General features: G+C 41.5%; 1 pseudogene; it reads right to left on the reverse strand.

Annotated features, from left to right (window-relative positions):
• Positions 1-5,500: 5,500 nt before the first annotated feature.
• LOC114710243 lies at positions 5,501-7,144 on the reverse strand (annotated as a pseudogene).
• Between the last annotated feature and the right edge of the window lie 10,737 nt (positions 7,145-17,881).

The following is a 17,881-nucleotide window of genomic DNA, read 5'->3' on the forward strand; positions in this document are numbered from 1 at the left end:
CCGAAACAAGTGTGGTTATGGCTTTATCTAAAGGCATCTTCTGAGGCTAGGACAATATGGCATCATCCCTGAAGTGGCCTTCACAATCCAGAAAAGAAACAGTGCCCTTTTCTTCGAAGGCAGCTGAACACAGTGGATTGATGACTTCTGTTGTGCAGTGGAACAGCAGCTGAAACAGTTATTCTTGAAGAGTAACTAAGCTCACACCTCTCAATAGTAGACAGGCATTTAATAGTGGGATGTGGAGAAGAATGGAATGCTGAGATAAAGACACACACACACACACACACACACACACACACACACACACACACAGAGCCAAGAAAATGGACAGCTGAATTAAAAAAAAACATCAACAATTTCCAGAATTTAAAGTCCTGAATCATGACATGACACTAGTGGAATTCAGGTGTTCCTGGTACATGGACTGCTCTCACCAAATATGAGGTCGAACTGTTGACCTTGTATACATCCTACTTCACAAATGAGTCTGTCAGATACACTAAGCCTATAGGTTGAAGATGATGCCCCAACGCTGTGGAGAAACCTTGGGTACTGTCCAGGCAGCTGGCTGTTTCTGTCAACTCACATTTTTTTTGGAAGCTGCTTGCATGCACTTCCTGTTTTTATTTTTTATTAGGTAATATTATTTCCTTCTTGGGTCTCTGAGGGAGTTGAAGATTAGTTAGTTATAGTTGAAGATTAGTTAGGATAGAAAGTGAATTAGGTACATTTTGGACTTACCAAAATAGGATAGATAATGGAATTATTTTCTCTGAATTTGTCAAATACAAATAGACTAGACATTGTTTAGGTATTTATTGCTTGTATATATGGTATATAGTTATCGTACTTTTGTATATAGTTTTTCTTATATTAGTTATAACTTTTTTCCTTTTTTCTTTTTATTAAAATAGAAAAGGGGAAATATGATATTTTATTTGTACTGAAATGTGATTTTATTTGTATGTTAATAAATAAAGTTGCCTGGGGTTCAGAGCTAATAGCAAGCCATAGCAGAAGCTGGGCGTTGGTATTGCATGCCTTTAATCCCAGCTCTGTGTGTTCAAGGATACAGCCAGCATGGAGACACACACCTTTAATCTCAATACCAACCATAGAAGACCTGGAGGTCTGTACAGACAGACAGTGATGAGGAGGTCATGTGGTTGGGTTTACAACCAATGAGAAGGCAGAATAGAAAGTCTATAAAAAAGACAAACAGACAGGAAGTAGCTCTCTTGCTGAGGAAGACAGCAGTGGCAGTGAAGGGTAAGGTTTTTAGCTCTGACCTTTTGGGCTTTCATCTCTGCACTGGCTCTGTGTTTCTTATTTAACAAGACAGTTCATCTACATATGCATGTAACTCTAAGTTGATGAGGGGTCCTACACAGTAAACAATTGGCTGAACCTTGAGCAGTCAGAGTATGTGCAGAAAGGGAGCTACTGCAAGGACTATGTCTTTTGTTCATAGCCCTCCCAGAAACTGCTTGTTCAAGTCTCAGGAAACTGAAATTGAGGCCTGATCTCTGAGAGAAGATTGAATAGCTTTTTACAGTGTCTACTTGGTCTTTTCAATTTGTTTCTCAGTCATTTGAGATACCCCTGAAGAGAATTCTCTGTTTGGATGTATCCTCATTTTTTTGGTTGGAATATTTGTTATTTTTTGATTTTTAGTTTCTTGAGTTATTTACATATTTTGGATATCAGTTCTCTACTAGATGTGGAGTTGGTGAGAATCTTTTCCAATTCTGTAGGCTGGCACTTTGTCTGATTAACAGTATCCTTTGACTTACAGAAGCTTCACAGTTTCATGAAGCACAATGTATTAATTGTTGTTCTTAGTGCCTGCACTGTTCAGAAGGTTGTCTCCTGTGCCTATGCATTCAAGGCTATTCCCCACTTTCTCTTATATCAGGTTCAGTGTACCTGGATGTATGTAGAGGTCTTTAATCCATTTGGACTTGAGTTTTGTGCTGAGTGATCAACATAGATATATTTGCATTCTTCTACATACAGATATCCAGTTAGACCAGTACCATTTATTGAAAGATGCTTTCTTTTTCTCTTTAGTATTTCTGTCTGATCTGTAAAAAATAGATGTCCATAAGTGTGCAGATTAATGTCTAGGTCTTCAATTTGATTTCATTGACCAATGTGCCTGTTTTTATGCCAATACCAGGTGGTGTTTATTACTATAGCTCTGTAGTACAACTTGAAATCAGGGATAGTGATATCTCCAGAAGTTCTTTTATTGTACAGAATTGTTTTAGCTATCCTGGGTTTTTTGTTTTTCCATATGAAGTTGAGAATTCTCCTTTCAAGTTCTGTAAAAAATTGTGTTGGCATTTTGATGGGGATTGAGTTGAATTTGTAGATTTCTTTTGGTAGGATAGCCATTTTTACTATGTTAATCCTACTGATCCATGAGCATGGGAGATCTTTCCATTTTCTGATATCTTTCTTAATTTCTTCCCTCAAAGATTTGAAAATTTTATCATACAGGGTTTGATGTAGGATAGTTAGTCAGTTAGTTACCTTGGTTAGTTACCTCAAGATATTTTACATTATTTGAGGGTAATGCAAAGGGTGTTCTTTCCTGATTTTTTCCTCTGTCAGTTTGTCATTTGTATATAGGAGGGCTACTGACTTTGTGAGTTATTTTTTGTATTCAGGTACTTTGCTGAAAATGTTTATAAGCTGTAGGAGTTTCCCAGTTGAATTGTTATTGTTACTTATGTGTAGTGTCATATCACCTGCAAATAAAGAGACTTCTTCCATTCTACTTTGTACTCCCTTGATATCTTTCAGTTGTCTTATTGCTCTAGCTAAAACTTCAAATATAATATTGAACAGAAATGGAAATAGTAAACAACATTGTATTGTTCTTGATTTTAGTGGAATTGCTTTGAGTTTCTCTCCATGTTATTTCATGTTGGCTATGGGATTTCTGTAAATTACTTTTATCTTTTGATATGTTCCTTATCTCTCCAAGACTTTGATCATGAAAGGGTATTTGATTTTGTCAAAGCCTTTTTTTTAATCTAATGAAATGATCACATGTTTTGGTTTATTATTTTTTATTTCATTTGTTTATACGGTGGGTTACATTTACTGATTTTCATAAGTTGAACCATCCCTAATCTTAGGATGAATCCTACTTGATCATGATGGATGATCTCATTGATGTGTTCTTGATTTGGTTTGCAAGTATTTTTACATCTATGTCAAAATGGAAATTGGTTTATAATTCTCTTTCTTTGTTGGGTCTTTATGTGTTTTGGGTATCAGGGTAACTGTGGCCTCATAAAATGAGCTGGGAAATGTTCTTTCTGTTTCTATTTTGTGGAATAATTTGAGGAGTATTGGCAGCAGCTCTTCTTGGAATGTCTGGTAGAGTACTGCACTAAAACCCCATCTGGTCCTGGGCTCTTTTTGGTTGGGAAAATTTTAAGGATTGCTTCTACTTCCTTAGGGTTTATAGGCCTATTTAAATTGTTTATCTGATTTGATTTAACTTTGGTAAGAGGTACCTATTGAGAATTATCCATTTCTTTTAGATTTTTCCAATTTTGTGAAATACAGGTTTTTAAAGTATGCCCTTATGATTCTTCGAATTTCCTCAGTGTCTATTGTTATGTCCCCAATTTCCTTTCTGAAATGTTAGTCAGGATATTCTCTGTCAGTCTTTCAGTTTGTTTGGCTAGGGAATTTTCTCTAGTGTTGATTTTCTCAAAGAACCAAATCTTTGTTTTATTTATTCTTTGTATTGTTTCTCTTTGTTTCTATTTCATTATTTCTTATGTTTTTGCTTGCTTCTTAGGTACCTTTGCTTGGAATATCTTTTTCTTTTCTTTTTTTCTCTTTTTTTCAATTTTTTTTTCATGTTTTTTTTCAGTCCCTGCCCCTCCCCCATGCTTTATGCAAATTTCCCCCATTTGGCCCCCAGGGATTATATACAGCGTATCATTTAATTATTATATTTTCCGTTTTTTCTTTTCTTTTTTTTTTTTTTTGTACAAAGTTTTCTTTAAATAGTCTGGGCCGGAAACAAGCGTGTGCTGCGATTTCCTTTTTTTTTTTTTCCCAATTTTTATTTTTATTTTTTTCAGTTTTTCTGCATTGTCAATTTTTTTTTTTTTTTTGAATAATAAAAGTCCTGTTCCCATCCCCAAAGCAGGGCATGAAATAAGTTCCCATGGAGCGCTGCTCTGGGTCCCATGTCTCTGCCCCCTGTGGCTTAGAAATCACCCAGTATGATTCTTTTTCTGTCCTTGTGTCAGAATGAAAATGAAAATTCAAAATGTCTCCTCCGCATGCCCTGCGGCACGCTGGGTCACCATCCCTTTTCTTTTCCAGCCTTTTCATCATAATTAAAATAAAAATGAAAAAATTTTCCATCTCAATTGCAGGAAATTTTCCCAGTTTCCTTTTCCACTAAAATTAAAATAAAAATCCGTTTTTTTCCTCTTCCAGAAAATGTCCCGAGTTTGGTTTTTCCGGAAAATTCCTGTTTTATTTCTGTGAAAATAAAAATGATTTTCTCCCTGCAAACGCCAGGGGTTCAGGCTCCTTCTCCATCGCTTTTGTAGCTGTTAAAAATAAAAATTTTAAAAATTTCCTCCTCTGTTCCGAAATAAACACTTAAATTTAAATTCTGTTTTTTGGGGGGAATTTCCATCAAATTTTAAATAAAAAAAGAATGCTGTTTTTACACTTGTCACAGAAATAAAAACAAAAATAATAAATAAAATAGAAATAAATAAAACATTCAGTGTCCATCTCCATCCAAACCACAATGTGGCTGTTTTTCCAAATTAAATTCTAGAAAATGCTCTGTGTTACCTTAGTCTTGAAATTTCCTACAAATTTCCATGAAAATACAAAATTTCCAATTTTACTACCGATTCCTGGCAAAAATTCCCGGGTTTGGGTCCCAACTACTCTTTTAACTGAATTTGAATTTTAATTCAAATAAAAAATTCACATTTTTTCCTCCCCACAGGATCCAGGAGTGCCATGCACCATACGCACTTTTCTCCCCATTGCTGTCCAAATAAAAGTCAAAATTAAAAATTCAAATTACTTTTCCCTAAAATTCCACAAAATTCCAAATTTTTTTATCCGCGACCCGGGAAACCAAAAAAAAAAAAAAAATTAATTTTCCAAAAATTTAAATCATTTTCCCACTGAAATTTTGGGAAGTTTCCCTGTTTTCCCACCTGCACCTCAACCGCAAAAAGAAAAAAAAAATTCAGTCGAAAACTTGAACCCTTTTCCCGCTAATTCCCCAAATTCCTCTTCCTTCTCCGCGTGCAGTGCTGTCCTCAGTCCCGGGTGGCGCGGTACTGGGTGCTGGGCGCTAAGTCCTCCTCCACTTCCCGTTTCCAGTTCTGGGGCGGAAGTGGCGGCCTTTTTGCAGTGTTTCGGGGCGGGCAACGGTGGTGGTGGGACCTGAAGCGCCCGCGGCGCCGCCCCCACCTCCCCGCGCCCCGGTGTACTATGTGCGCGTGGTGGAGTGCCCGTGGGGCAGGCTCGAACTGTCCCGCCTGTCGCCCACCGCGAACGTGTTGAACATGTGCAGTGGTGGCAGAAGTCCCGCCCCTCCTGCCTCGCCGGACGTCGCCACGCCGCCAGCCCCCGCCGCGGCTGCTGTTTCGGGCTGAGGCAGTAGTGACAGATGGGCGCTTTGGGGCAGCCAGAGCTTGGCAGGCGCGCGGCAGGTCCCGGCGCGCAGGAACGACGTCCTAAGTCTGGCCGCGGCGCCCGCATGGTGGTGGTGGAGACGTACCGGAAGATGTCGTGCAGGCTGTGCAGGTGCGGCACCAGCTCGAGCCAGAAGGCCACCTTGGTGGCGTGGAAGTGGTCGCACATGTGCGGCTTGAGGCCGTTGTGCAGGTAGAGCTGGTCCTTGGGGTTGTACTTGGTCCACGAGACGCTTCGTGTGGATGAACTTGGTGTCCTGCGTGCTGCGGCACCAGCTGGTTCGGATCCCCAGTCTTGGCGAAGTTGGTCCATTAGGTCATGCCGATCATCGTGCTGAGCATGCCGTCATTGAGCGAGAAGTTGCAGGCAAAGAGGTCGGTGGGGCCCAGCATGGGCATGCCAAACACGTAGGGCTTCGTCGCTCTGGCTGTGGTGGTAGAAGTAGGTGGGCGACCAGTACTGCGCATGCAGGTCCGCCGTTGCCACCTACTGGTGGTCCATGAACAGCGCCACCAGCGTCTTCCGCAGCGTCTCAGCGTCCGTGTACATGAACTTAATCGTCTCCCTTATATCCTTGTCCTTCGGGTAGCCGTAGCTGTAGAGGTTGTTCACAAAAATCAAGACCACAAAATCGCTAGGCAACACGTCGTCCACAAAGCGCAGCCCCTTGTCCTGGTTGATGCCCAGCATGATGTCGTAGTTGAGGTACTTGCCCTGCTCCATCAGGATCTGAGGGTTGTTGGGGATCACGGCGCCGTCAATCGCGGCCCGAACGCCACGTAGTATGTGGCCAGAGACAACCGCTGCTGCGCCAGCTCCCGCCAGGCCGCCTACCACAGGCACAGCTCGCTCATGTCCAGCATGTTGCACCCGGCCTGGTCCGCCAGCGCACACGTGTACTTGGCCGGCTGGTAGTTCATCGCCCAGCTCTACAGCACTGTGCTGCTCTGGATGATCGCCTTCTGGAACAGGCCTTCAGAGGAGTAGTGCGAGAGCATGAGCAGGCTGACGCAAGATGGTGACGCACCGACATTCTCCTCCACCCAGCGCAGCGCCTGGATCTGGTCCAGGAGCCCGGAGTTGCCCTTGGCAGCCTGGTCGCCCGCGCTCAGGAAGCCCAGGATGCCCAGGCAGTAGTTGATGGTGATGATGATGACGTTGCCGTAGCTTGCCAGGATGCTGCAGTCGATCATGTTGCCGGTGCCCTCCACGTAGGAGCCGCCTTGGATGTACACCATCACCGGCTTCTTGCTGTTCAGGTTGTGAATGTCGACCTCAGTGGGCACGTAGACGTTCAGGTAGAGGCAGTCCTCGCTCTGGTCCAGCACATACGTGGGCAGCGTGTCAAGGTTGGCGGTGAACCACACAGACAGCATGTCCTGCAGCGTGCGTGCTCTTCCAGTTGCTGCGGGCACACGGGCATGAACCCCAAGGCGGCGTTGCACAAGCTGGGCCAGGATGAGGGCAGCTCCGGTGGCTGGAACTGCAGGTCCCCCAGTGGACCAGGCCACATAGGGCACGCCCAGGAACTGCTCCACGGTGCCCAGTTCACTGGGCAGTGCCACATGCACCCCGGAGCTTCCCGTAGTTGGTGCTCACCACGAGGTGTGGCTGCACCCCGACAGTGCCTGCGCAGCTGCCAGGAAGGGTCCTGGCCACTGCCACGGCCCACAGCAGCATGATACCCATGCTGGAGCTGCGGGGAGGACACACGGGAAGGGGGTGAGGAGAGGATGGTGGAGCGAAACTGGGCTCATGCCGCTGAGGATGATGGGAACATGGCTTCTGGGCCGGCCTTGGTCAATGATCCATCGCAGTCTCTTAGCATGATGACATGCTTGTGTGCGGGGCGACCAGGCCAAAGGTCGCCTTGCAGAGATGCGCCAGGGATGACGGGAACATGCCTGAGGACATGCGGCAGCCGTCAATCATGGTCTCCCGAGATGAAGTCACAGGATTGCAAGGGTGGTGAACACTCTGCCTTGGGGCCATGTCGTACTGTTCTGCAGGAACTTACCGGGTGGCTTTCTCCATGTCAGAGGGCGGGGCCTGTCATGGAATCCATACACAGAAGCCCTGTCTCAAGGATGACCTTGGGGTCACTTCCGGGTCATGCCGGGTGTGTGTGTGTGTGTGTGTGTGTGTGTGTGTGTGTGTGTGTGTGTGTGTATCCGTGTGTCCCTGCAACCTGAGGTATGTCACTGGCCATGTCACGCACCTGGCCGCCTGTCTCCTGCAGCTGCAACCAGCAGTGGCAGAATATGGAGGCCTCAGATCCAGATCTGTCCGGTCCTCACCCACGTGGCCGCAGGGCTCACTGGCATGTTTGTGAACATGTGAAGGAAAAAAAAAGTCGGAGGATAAAAAATAATTTTAGATTTTTTTTTTTCTGGGACCCAGGGACTGGGGTGGGGTGAGAGGAGCCGGCTCCTGCCAGGCCACACCCCACCAGAATATTTTTTTTAAACTCTTTACCACTAGGTAAAGAGTTTATCTTTGACGTTGAGGTGTGTTTCTTGTATGCAGTAGAAGAATGGATCATGTTTTCACATCTATTCTGTTAGTCTTTGTATTTTATTGGACAACTGAGTGCTGTGGAATAACCCTGTTGACTGTGAAAATATTTTTCTCATTAAAAATCTGATTAGCTGGTAGTCAGGCAGGAAGTGTAGCTGGGACAACCAAACTAAGGATGCTGGGATGAATAAAGGCAGAGTCAGAAGAGATGCCAGCAATGCAGAGGAAGCACAGTGTGTGGTAAATGAGGTAACAAATCATGAGCCATGTGGCTAAGCACAGATAAGAAATATGGGTTAATTTAAATGTAAGTTATCTAGTAACAACACTGAGCTATTGGCTGCACGTTTATAATTAATATTGTTTCTGAGTGGTTATTTTGGAAGTGGTTTCTGGGACAGTAAAACTCTGTGTAAAATTGATGCCATTGATATTGACATATATCAATGACCAATGATTGTTAATTCCTGGATGGTGGCTGTGGTGGTGGCATGTGTATGTGTGTTTCTATTCTTTTGGTTTTTCTAATGTGAGATTGTAGCTGGAGTTATCTCCAGTCCCACCTGGCAGCTACTCAGACTCAAATACACAGACGTTTATATTATTTAAACTGTTTGGTCCAATGGCTCAGGCATCTTGCTATCTAGTTCTTAAATCTTAAATTAACCCATTTCTATAAATCTATACCTTGCCATGTGGCTCGAACTTACCGGTACTTTACAGCCTGCTCCCCATGGCAGCAGCTGGCAGTGTCTCTCTGCCTCAGCCTTCTTCCACCTCCCAGAATTCTCCTCCATCTTTGTCCTGCCTATACTTCCTGCCTGGCTACTGGCCAATCAATGTTTTATTTATCAACCAATTATCCACAGCATAAGATAATTTCCTTCCTGTATTTTCATGGGTATAGTTAATCTCCTTTGGCTGGAGTTTTGTTTCTAGCACCTTCTGTAGGGCTGGATTTGAAGATACATATTGTTTAAATTTGACTTTGTCATGTATTATTTTGTTTTCGCCATCTATGACAATAGAAAGTTTTGCTGAGTATAGTAGTCTGGGCTGGCATCTGTGGTCTCTTAGACCCTCTAAGTACATCTGCCCAGGCCATTCTGACTTTTAGAGTCTCTATTGAGAAGTTGGGTGTAATTCTCATGGTTCTGCCTTTACATTTTACTTGGTCTTTTCCCCTTGCAGCTTTTTTCTTTGTTCAGTATGTTTAGTGTTTTATTATGTGGCAAGGGGACTTTCTTTTCTTGACCAATCTGTTTGGTGTTCTTTATGCTTCTTGTATCATATAGTTATCTCCTTTAGGTGAGGAATATTTTATTCTAAAATTTTGTTGAAAATATTTTGTGGGTCTTTGAGGTAGAATTTTTCTCCTTCCTCTATTCCAGTTATTCTTAGGTTAGGTTTTTTCATAATGTCCCAGATTTCCTGGATGTTTTGGGCCAGGAATTTTTTTAGATTTAACATTTTCTTTGACTGATGAATCTATTTCTTCTATCTTATCTTCCACACCTGAGATTTTGTCTCCATCATCTATATTCTGTTGTGGAAGCTTGCCTCTGTAATTGCTGTTCTCATTCCTAGATATTTTCATTTCCAGAATTCCCCAGTTTGTGTTTTCTTTATTACTTCTATTTCTGTTTTCAGGTCTTCCACAGTTTTATTCATTTTCCTCAACTGTTTGCTCTATCTTGACTTTCTTTAAGGAATTCATTTATTTTTTTCCAATTGGTTGTGCTTTCTTGGCTTTCTTTGATGTATCTTTTTATTTATTCCAATTGTCTATGTTTTTCTGGATTTCCTTAAGGGATTTATTCATTTCTTCTTTAAGGACCTCTATCTTCTTCATACATTCGGTCCTAAGGTCTTTTTCTTGTTCTTTAGCTATGTTGCAATACTCCGGTGTAGCATGAATCTTAAAGGCACTTATTAGTAAAATCAAACCTGAGGCCAGTTATTGGGGTGAACACTGGAAGATCAAAGAGACAGAACAAGCCACAGCTAACCTGGCCAACCTCTCAGCCGATCTTGTTTCCTCAGACTGGAAGCCTCTGTGTCCTCATATCCAAATGGCTCTCAGCTGAACTTTGCTGCTCAAAACCTAGAAGCTTAACCAGCCAAATGCTTAACCAGCCAAACGTTTAACCAGCCAAATGTTTCGAGTTTCTGGTCTTCACGCCTTATATATCTTTCTTTTCTACCATCACTCCCTGGGATTAAAGGCTCACTTTCTGGGATTAAAGGCGTGAGTCACCATGCTTGGCTATATCCTTGAACAGATGGATTTCTGCCTCTGGAATGCTAAGATTAAAGGTATGTGCTACCACTGCCTATCCTAAGTATCTAGTGGCTTTTCTGTTCTCTGACCCCAGATAAGTTTATTAGGGTACACAATATTTTGGGGAACACAATACCACCACATTTCCTCTCTTTTTGTCTAAAATTTAAAAAAGCTTATAACGAATACAAGAAAAATTATATCCAATAAGTATATACAATATACACAGTCAAGATTACATTAACGATGTCTAGTCCATTAACATTTGACAGATTCAACCAAAAGGTCCATTATATATATTAACAATATACAGTCCAGTAACACTCAGGACCTGCTGTAGTAGTAGAACTGGGTTCCAGTGGAAACATATTGCCCTTGCTGTTATTGATAGTGTTCTCACACTGTTTTCTAGGCATCTGGGTTTGGGGTTATTATAGGTCTTGGTGAAGATTTCCGGAGTTGTCTTTGTTTGGTGGGCTTTTTGTTTCTTGTCTGGATTTTCAGAGAGGGTGTTTTCTGTGTGTTGCCTGTTTTACTGGTCTGTTCAGGGGGAATGCTTACTTGTGTTGGAGACTGAGAGGAGAGGACACAGGAGTGGGATGTTCTATGGGATCCATAGGGGGATTGGACAAGGGTAAGGGGGGCTGCAGTTGGTGATCTGCTGCAGCATGAGCGATTCCCTGATAATTAGATCTGGGGTACCTGGAGTGTAGGAAGGTCCTTGGGCAGCCTACTGGCAGGAACAGCCTATGGTTGAGCAAAAGGTGTCTGCCCATAGTGGGTTCTGGGACACAGCAATGAGGGGTTGAATAGAAGCAGGGGGCAGTATGGTCTGTGGGATTCACAGTGGACATGAATAGGGGTAAAGGGAGACTCTCATGGTATTCTGTTGCAGTGCCATGGATGGCCCTAAGAATTAAGAATGCAGGGAAGTTACAGGGACAGCCTGCCTAATCTTCTGGCATCTAAGTAGATTTAATTTGCATTTTTGTGATGGCTAAGGATGTTGAAAGTTTTAGTAGATATTTCTCAGTCATTTGATTTTCTTTGTCTGAGACCTCTCTATTTACTTCCATGTCTCAATTATAATTAAATTGTTTGCTTTCTTGGTGTTGTTTTTCTATTTGTTTATTTGTTTTGCATTCTTTGAATTTACTAGATACTAATGCTCTGTCAGAGGTACAGCTGGTAAAGATGTTTTCTGATTTTGTAGGCTGCTGCTTCACTCTAATGATGCTGTGTTTTTAACCACACAGGTTTTCAGTTTCATGAGCTATCATTTATTGTTTATCTTAGTAACTGTTCTACTGGGATCATGTTCAGAAAATTCTTTCCTTTGTCTACAAATTGATGTGTATTTGTAAATTTCTTAAGTTGCAGAAAATTGGGTTAACTCAAAGTCCTTCATCTACTTAGAGTTGACTCTTGCATAGGGTGAGAAAAACATCTGATTTCATTCTTCTACATGACACTATCTAGTTTGACCAGGACCATTTGTTGACGATACTGTCATTCATCTAATGCATATTGTTGGCCTCTTTGTCATAATCAGGTGGCTGTAGCTATATAGGTTTATATGTGGATCCTTAATTCTACTCCTCTCATAAATGTGTCTGTTTTTATGTCAGTATGATGCTTTTTAAAACCACTGTAGCTTTATTTCATATAACCTGAAATCAGGAATGGTGATACTTTTTGCAGTATGTTTATTGTTGAGAACTGGTTGTATTATCATGGTATTTTTGTTTCCATATGAATTTTAAGATTATTTTTTCAATCTTTGTGAGTAATTGCATTGGAATTACTGTGGAGATTATGGTGATTCTGAATATTGTTTTTGTGGGATTATATTCTTTTACTTCAAGGTGGTATCCTTGGAGACAGTGGAGTGATAGATACTATTTTCTAATCTAATCTGTTAGTCTGTATCTTTTTATTGGGGAATTAAGACCATTAATATTGAGCTACTATTGAAAGGTATTTATAAATTCCTATTATTTTGGTGATGTGTTTTTTTCCAGACCTCTTTTGGTTAAGTGTTCTGGGATTATTTAGTCCTTGTCTTCCTTTAGGTGTGGCTAACCTATTCAGACTGAAGTATTCTTTCTATTCTCTGTATAGTTAGCTTGGTAGACATAAATTCCTTAAATTTGCTGTTATTATGAAATAGTTATCTTTCTTTCTACTGCAATTGATAGTCTTTCTGATTATAGTAATCAGGCTACTCTGTGTGACCTTCCAGAGCTTTTAGCATTCTAGGCCCTGTTGGCTTTCAGTCTCCATTGAAAATTCAGGTCTTATTCTAATAGGCCTGTCTTAGTGCGTGACATGTTATTTTTCCCTTGCAGTTTTTAAGATCCTTTTTGATGCTGATCTGTATATTCAGTGTCTTGACTATGTAATACCATGAGTTTCTTTTACCTACTGAAATACAAGTACAACTATAGCAGGTAACTTCTGTGTGGCTACATTCTCAGTTCTGGCATGTCTATCCTTTTTATTCTTTATTAAGTTATTCATCTTATCTTCTACATCATAAAAACCTAATGTAAATATGATCATGAGTGTATTCAAGTCATAAAGTATATTGTTATGTTTCGTAAATACACTCTTGTTTCCTTTTTAATGGATGATTGACACTTTCGTCTCACCTGGTAACCTTGTACCATACTTCATTTAGAGCATACTATTCAGCCCATTTACCTTCTTTTTTCCTTTTCAAGTCTTCCATCCATTTGCATCTGTACTTAAAAAGCTTATACTGGTTTTCCTCAATATAATTCCCATGAACTGCTAACCTTTGTTCAAATTCACTGGACTCCTCAAAATTTTGTTGCTGAATAATAATTGTTTAAACTGTTGTCCTCCAATGTACTGATAGGTAATAAAAAAATACAAATGAATTCTGATTGTCCCATCATAGACACTGTTCCCCACAACTCCATTCCTTACAATGATTGCCCAATTTTTTTGGCTTCTCTGCATAAAGCAAAAAATAGAAAAGGAGTTTTCATATCCATTTTCTTCTCTTGTCATCTATTCATAGCAATTTAATTCAAATGAAGTTCTTTTCTCATTCCATGGACCTGTTATTGCCAGTTCATCCTTTTGTGTTATATATAAGAACCTTTTCCTTATCTTAATCTTCCAAATTTTCAGACATGGTTGACCATTCTTCTTTCCCTTGAAAACATTTATTCTTTTGGCTTCCAGAAACACAGAGACACTAGTTTACCTCTTCCTTTTCTCCACTCTCTTACCCTTTCCTCCCCTGTTTCTTTCTAGTTATGCAAGTCTCTCAATTTTTTTTCCAGTGGGGGAAATTAAATCATTGACTCATAAGTGGCAAAAGTACTGAGTATAAGTCACAGTGAGTACTTAGCCTTATATGGAACATGTTTTTCAAGCCTATCCCCAATACCACTAAGGCTGAGAGAACATGGCAGGAGAGAAAACAGAAACAATGTGAGAGCCAGAGAATGGGGAGAAGGGCAGTGAAATGACATTGGAGGTGCATGCTTTGAGGGATGAATAGTAGAATGTAAGTAAAATGAATGTAGAGAGCTGGAATGTGGGGGGACAGAAGGTACAAGCATGTATTGGAATGATGAGGGTTGGGAAATGAGGCAACCAGGTAAAGGCTAAATGAAGTAAAGTGTGTATGCAATTCAAATAAAAATATAGTAAGAGTGAATATTAAAATACAGTGATTTGAAAGAACACTGTGTGGAGGGGAATACTGAGAGCCAAAGATTTAAGAAGGTGTGTGGGCAGGAGTGGGTGTGAGAGATAGGAGAGGTTTGGTTAAAAATTAGGATGTATCAAGGAGTTTCTATAGCCTCCCCCCCCTCCAACTAGCATCTGAGCTAATTAAAACATTTCTTTTAAAAGAAGTTTGAACAGAAGTACTCCACATGGGTGAACACTGTTGATCACAGAAGATATGCATTATTAAATGAAAATCTAAGTTCTGCCACCTAGAGCTGTGGATATGTACAGTTATTGGCTGCTGCCTAGGGCTATGTCTGGATCTATGGATCTGAAGAAGCTGGGGTGCGGTGTCATGTCAGTGGCTCCAGTGGCCCCCAAATGCTCTGTGGATGGTTGGGGCAGGGCTAGCCACCTGGGATGTTTGGGGGATGTCTGGGGGACATGATGCCATAGGGGCCCTGTTGATTTGAGTGGCCTGTGCTGCCACTGGGCTATGGTGGCATCCAGACTGAGCTGCTCTTGAGGGCCCTGTCTTGATCTGTAGCCCTGCTGCAGTTGGGATCTGTGTTAGCATGGGGGTCATTGGACCTATGCTGTGCTGAGCTAGCCCTGCCTTTCACTGGCCCTGGGATGGCTGATCCTGTCCCTCACTGAATACTGCAGCAGGCAAACTGGTCCTACCCCTAGGGAAGAGCTCATTCTTACACATCGGAAAGATGGTCCCACACATCATCATAGATGTGCACCTCACCTGGGAAGAACACTAGTGCAGACCCTGTGGTCGGGGATGAAGGTAAGTTAACCCCGAGGGTATGAGAGCGGGAGAGCTGATGCTGCCACCTCCTTATTGACCATGTGGTGGCATGGGTGAGGGAAAGATGCCCTCCTCCCCTCACCCATTACCACCTGTGGCAGGTGAGAGAGTTGGCCCTAGTGTCATGACAGTGAGAGAACTAGCCCTGTGCCACATCAGCTGCAGCTCACAGGAGAGCAGGTTCTGTATCCTAACTGGGCAGCACACTAGAGCTGATCCTGTTGTTGGGGGTGCAGGTGAGCCAGTCCAGAGGGTATGAGAGCAGGAGAGCTGACCTTGACCCCCATCATAGGCCCCCTACAGCAATCAGGAGAGAGGGCCTTGGCAAAATAATAGAGCTACCCCTGGTGATGAGACCCTGATCTGAGGGTCCAAGAGCAGGAGAACTGGCCCCACTCCTTGCTGTAGGCTGCATTGAGTGAGCTAGCCAAGGCACTGCTGGAGAGCTCACCTGGGGAGTGATAATGAGGGTAAGCTAGCAAGCTGACCAACCCAGATACCACCCAGGTCCAGAACCAAGGCTATGTTTGGCCCACCCCATCATCCACTAAATCTTTAAACTGCTGGGGCATGTGAAGGGGATGAACTTACAGATCAGATTCAAAACAGCAGGATCTCCATGACACAGGACAACAGGATATCCATGAGGAGTCCTAGTGACACCCCGTTATTGGTGGTGTAGCAGAAACCAGAGACCTCAAGCCAGATGACTCGAGGCAATGAACACTTGCAAGTAAAGATGAATGGACTAAAGGTTAAACTGTGTGTCTCCATGGGCCACACTACAGCTTCCATGACAAATTTTTTCTTGTTTTTATTTTGTTTTATTCCTTTATTTTGTTTGATTTGGGGTTTTTCTTTTAAATTTCATTTTGATTTTGGGAAGAGGTTCCAAGGGCAGATGACAGATGTGAGGAGATGGGGAGATAATTAGGATAAGGACAAATGATATGAAATTCACAAAGAATGAGTAAAAGTAAAAAAAAAAAGAAAGAGAAATAAAGAAGGAAGAAGGAAGAAAAAGAAAGAAAGGAAGGAAAGAAGAAGGAAGGAAGGAAGAAAAAGGAAGGAAGGAAGGAAGGGAGGGAGGGAGGGAGGGAGGAAGGGAGGGAGGGAGGAGAGGAGGGAGGGAGGGAGGAAGAAAGGAAGGAAGGAAGGAAGGAAGGAAGGAAGGAAGGAAGGAAGGAAGGAAGGAAGGAAGGAAGGAAGGAAAAGAAAGTCTAAGTTTCAGATATGAGTTGCATCCTGGTGTGTTATTGGTCAGGAAGACCCCAAGGCATGCAATACAACATAAACTATTGTTGCAGCTCTTGGTTGCAAATCATAAAGGTGATAAGTTCCTACTGCTGCAGACACAGTATACTTTGGTTATACAGTTCTACTTTCAACTTCCATGGCATCAATGTAAAGAATAAAAAGAAGAAAATCATTTCATTTTATAAATGAAGCAGTTCTAACACTATATACTCTACATTTAAAGCAAAAAAATTAACTAAGAATTAAAAAATTGCCCAAATCAGTAGTACCCCATTATAGTACAACATATTTAAAACAGAGAGAAAATCAGTCACATTGTTCCTGTCACATATTTTTCCAAATTTCAATTTATTTTCTGCTGAACAAATTTTAAATTTACTTTTTGAGTTACAAGATAGTGGGTTTCCATGTGTCTTTTCCATACAGCCTTTATTTTTATCAATCTTCCCTCCAACCTGTGTCTTCTGACTTTCTATACCTAAGTTTTTAAAGGATTCCACCACCAGTAGTCCCATCTATACTTTTATATCCCCTATGTTCTGCTAACTTTTCTCTTTTAAGCTTCCCCCTACTGTGATCTCCCCTGAAAACTTCCATTGCTTCTACAGATACATCAGGTTAAACATACAAAATCAAATACTCAAAGTTAGGATCTACATATGAGAGAGAACATGTGGTCCTTGTCTTTCTGCATATGAGTTATCTCAGTCAATATTACTTTACCAGTTGTATCAATTTACCTGAAAACTCATAACTTCATTTTTCTTTTTAGTTGAATAAAGTTTTATTGCAATTCCATTCCTATCTGTTGTGAATTGAGCAGAAATGAACATGCACAATCAAGTATCTATATAGCATGATATAGATTCTTTTCAGTATATTCCTAGGAGAGATATAGCTGGGTCATGTGGTAGTTTGAGTTTAGCTTTTTGAGAAACCTCTAGACAGATTTCCAAAGGTGAATCACTAGTTCACCTCCTGATAACAGTATGTATGTAAACTTACTTACATCCATGCCAACATTTTCTGCCAGTTTCATTTTTAAAATGGTAATTCTGACTAGAGTTTTAACTGATTTTTAAAAAGCCATGAAAAGTAAGCATATACTTGGGGTACCATTGGCTGTTTTGACATGTATTCAGATTGTGTGTTGTTTAAAGGAAACCTACCAAGCATATGGACCTTTTAAAATTGTTAAGATCTTTAAAAACATGATTATGAAAAAATATAGACCACTATTTTATTCTGCTTGTTTTTAATATATTACTCACAAGTTAGAAGTAAAACTGACTATTTCAGTTCCAGTCACTTCAAGAAGAAGAAAAACGGGAGGAGCAAGTGGAAAAGGAAGGAGAAAAAGGAGGATGAGACAAAGGAGAAGAGGAAGAGGAAAAGAAGAAGAAAAAAGAGGATAAGAAAGGAGCAAGGTATGTTATGCTACAAATACACACACACCCCACAGAGAGAGAGAGAGAGAGAGAGAGAGAGAGAGAGACAGAGAGACAGAGAGAGACAGAGACAGAGAGACAGAGAGAGACAGAGACAGAGAGACAGAGACAGAGACAGAAATAGAGACAGACACACAGAGAGAAAGA

This window comes from Peromyscus leucopus, chromosome 1 (genome assembly GCF_004664715.2).
Source record: "Peromyscus leucopus breed LL Stock chromosome 1, UCI_PerLeu_2.1, whole genome shotgun sequence".
Taxonomy (NCBI): Eukaryota; Metazoa; Chordata; class Mammalia; order Rodentia; family Cricetidae; genus Peromyscus; species Peromyscus leucopus.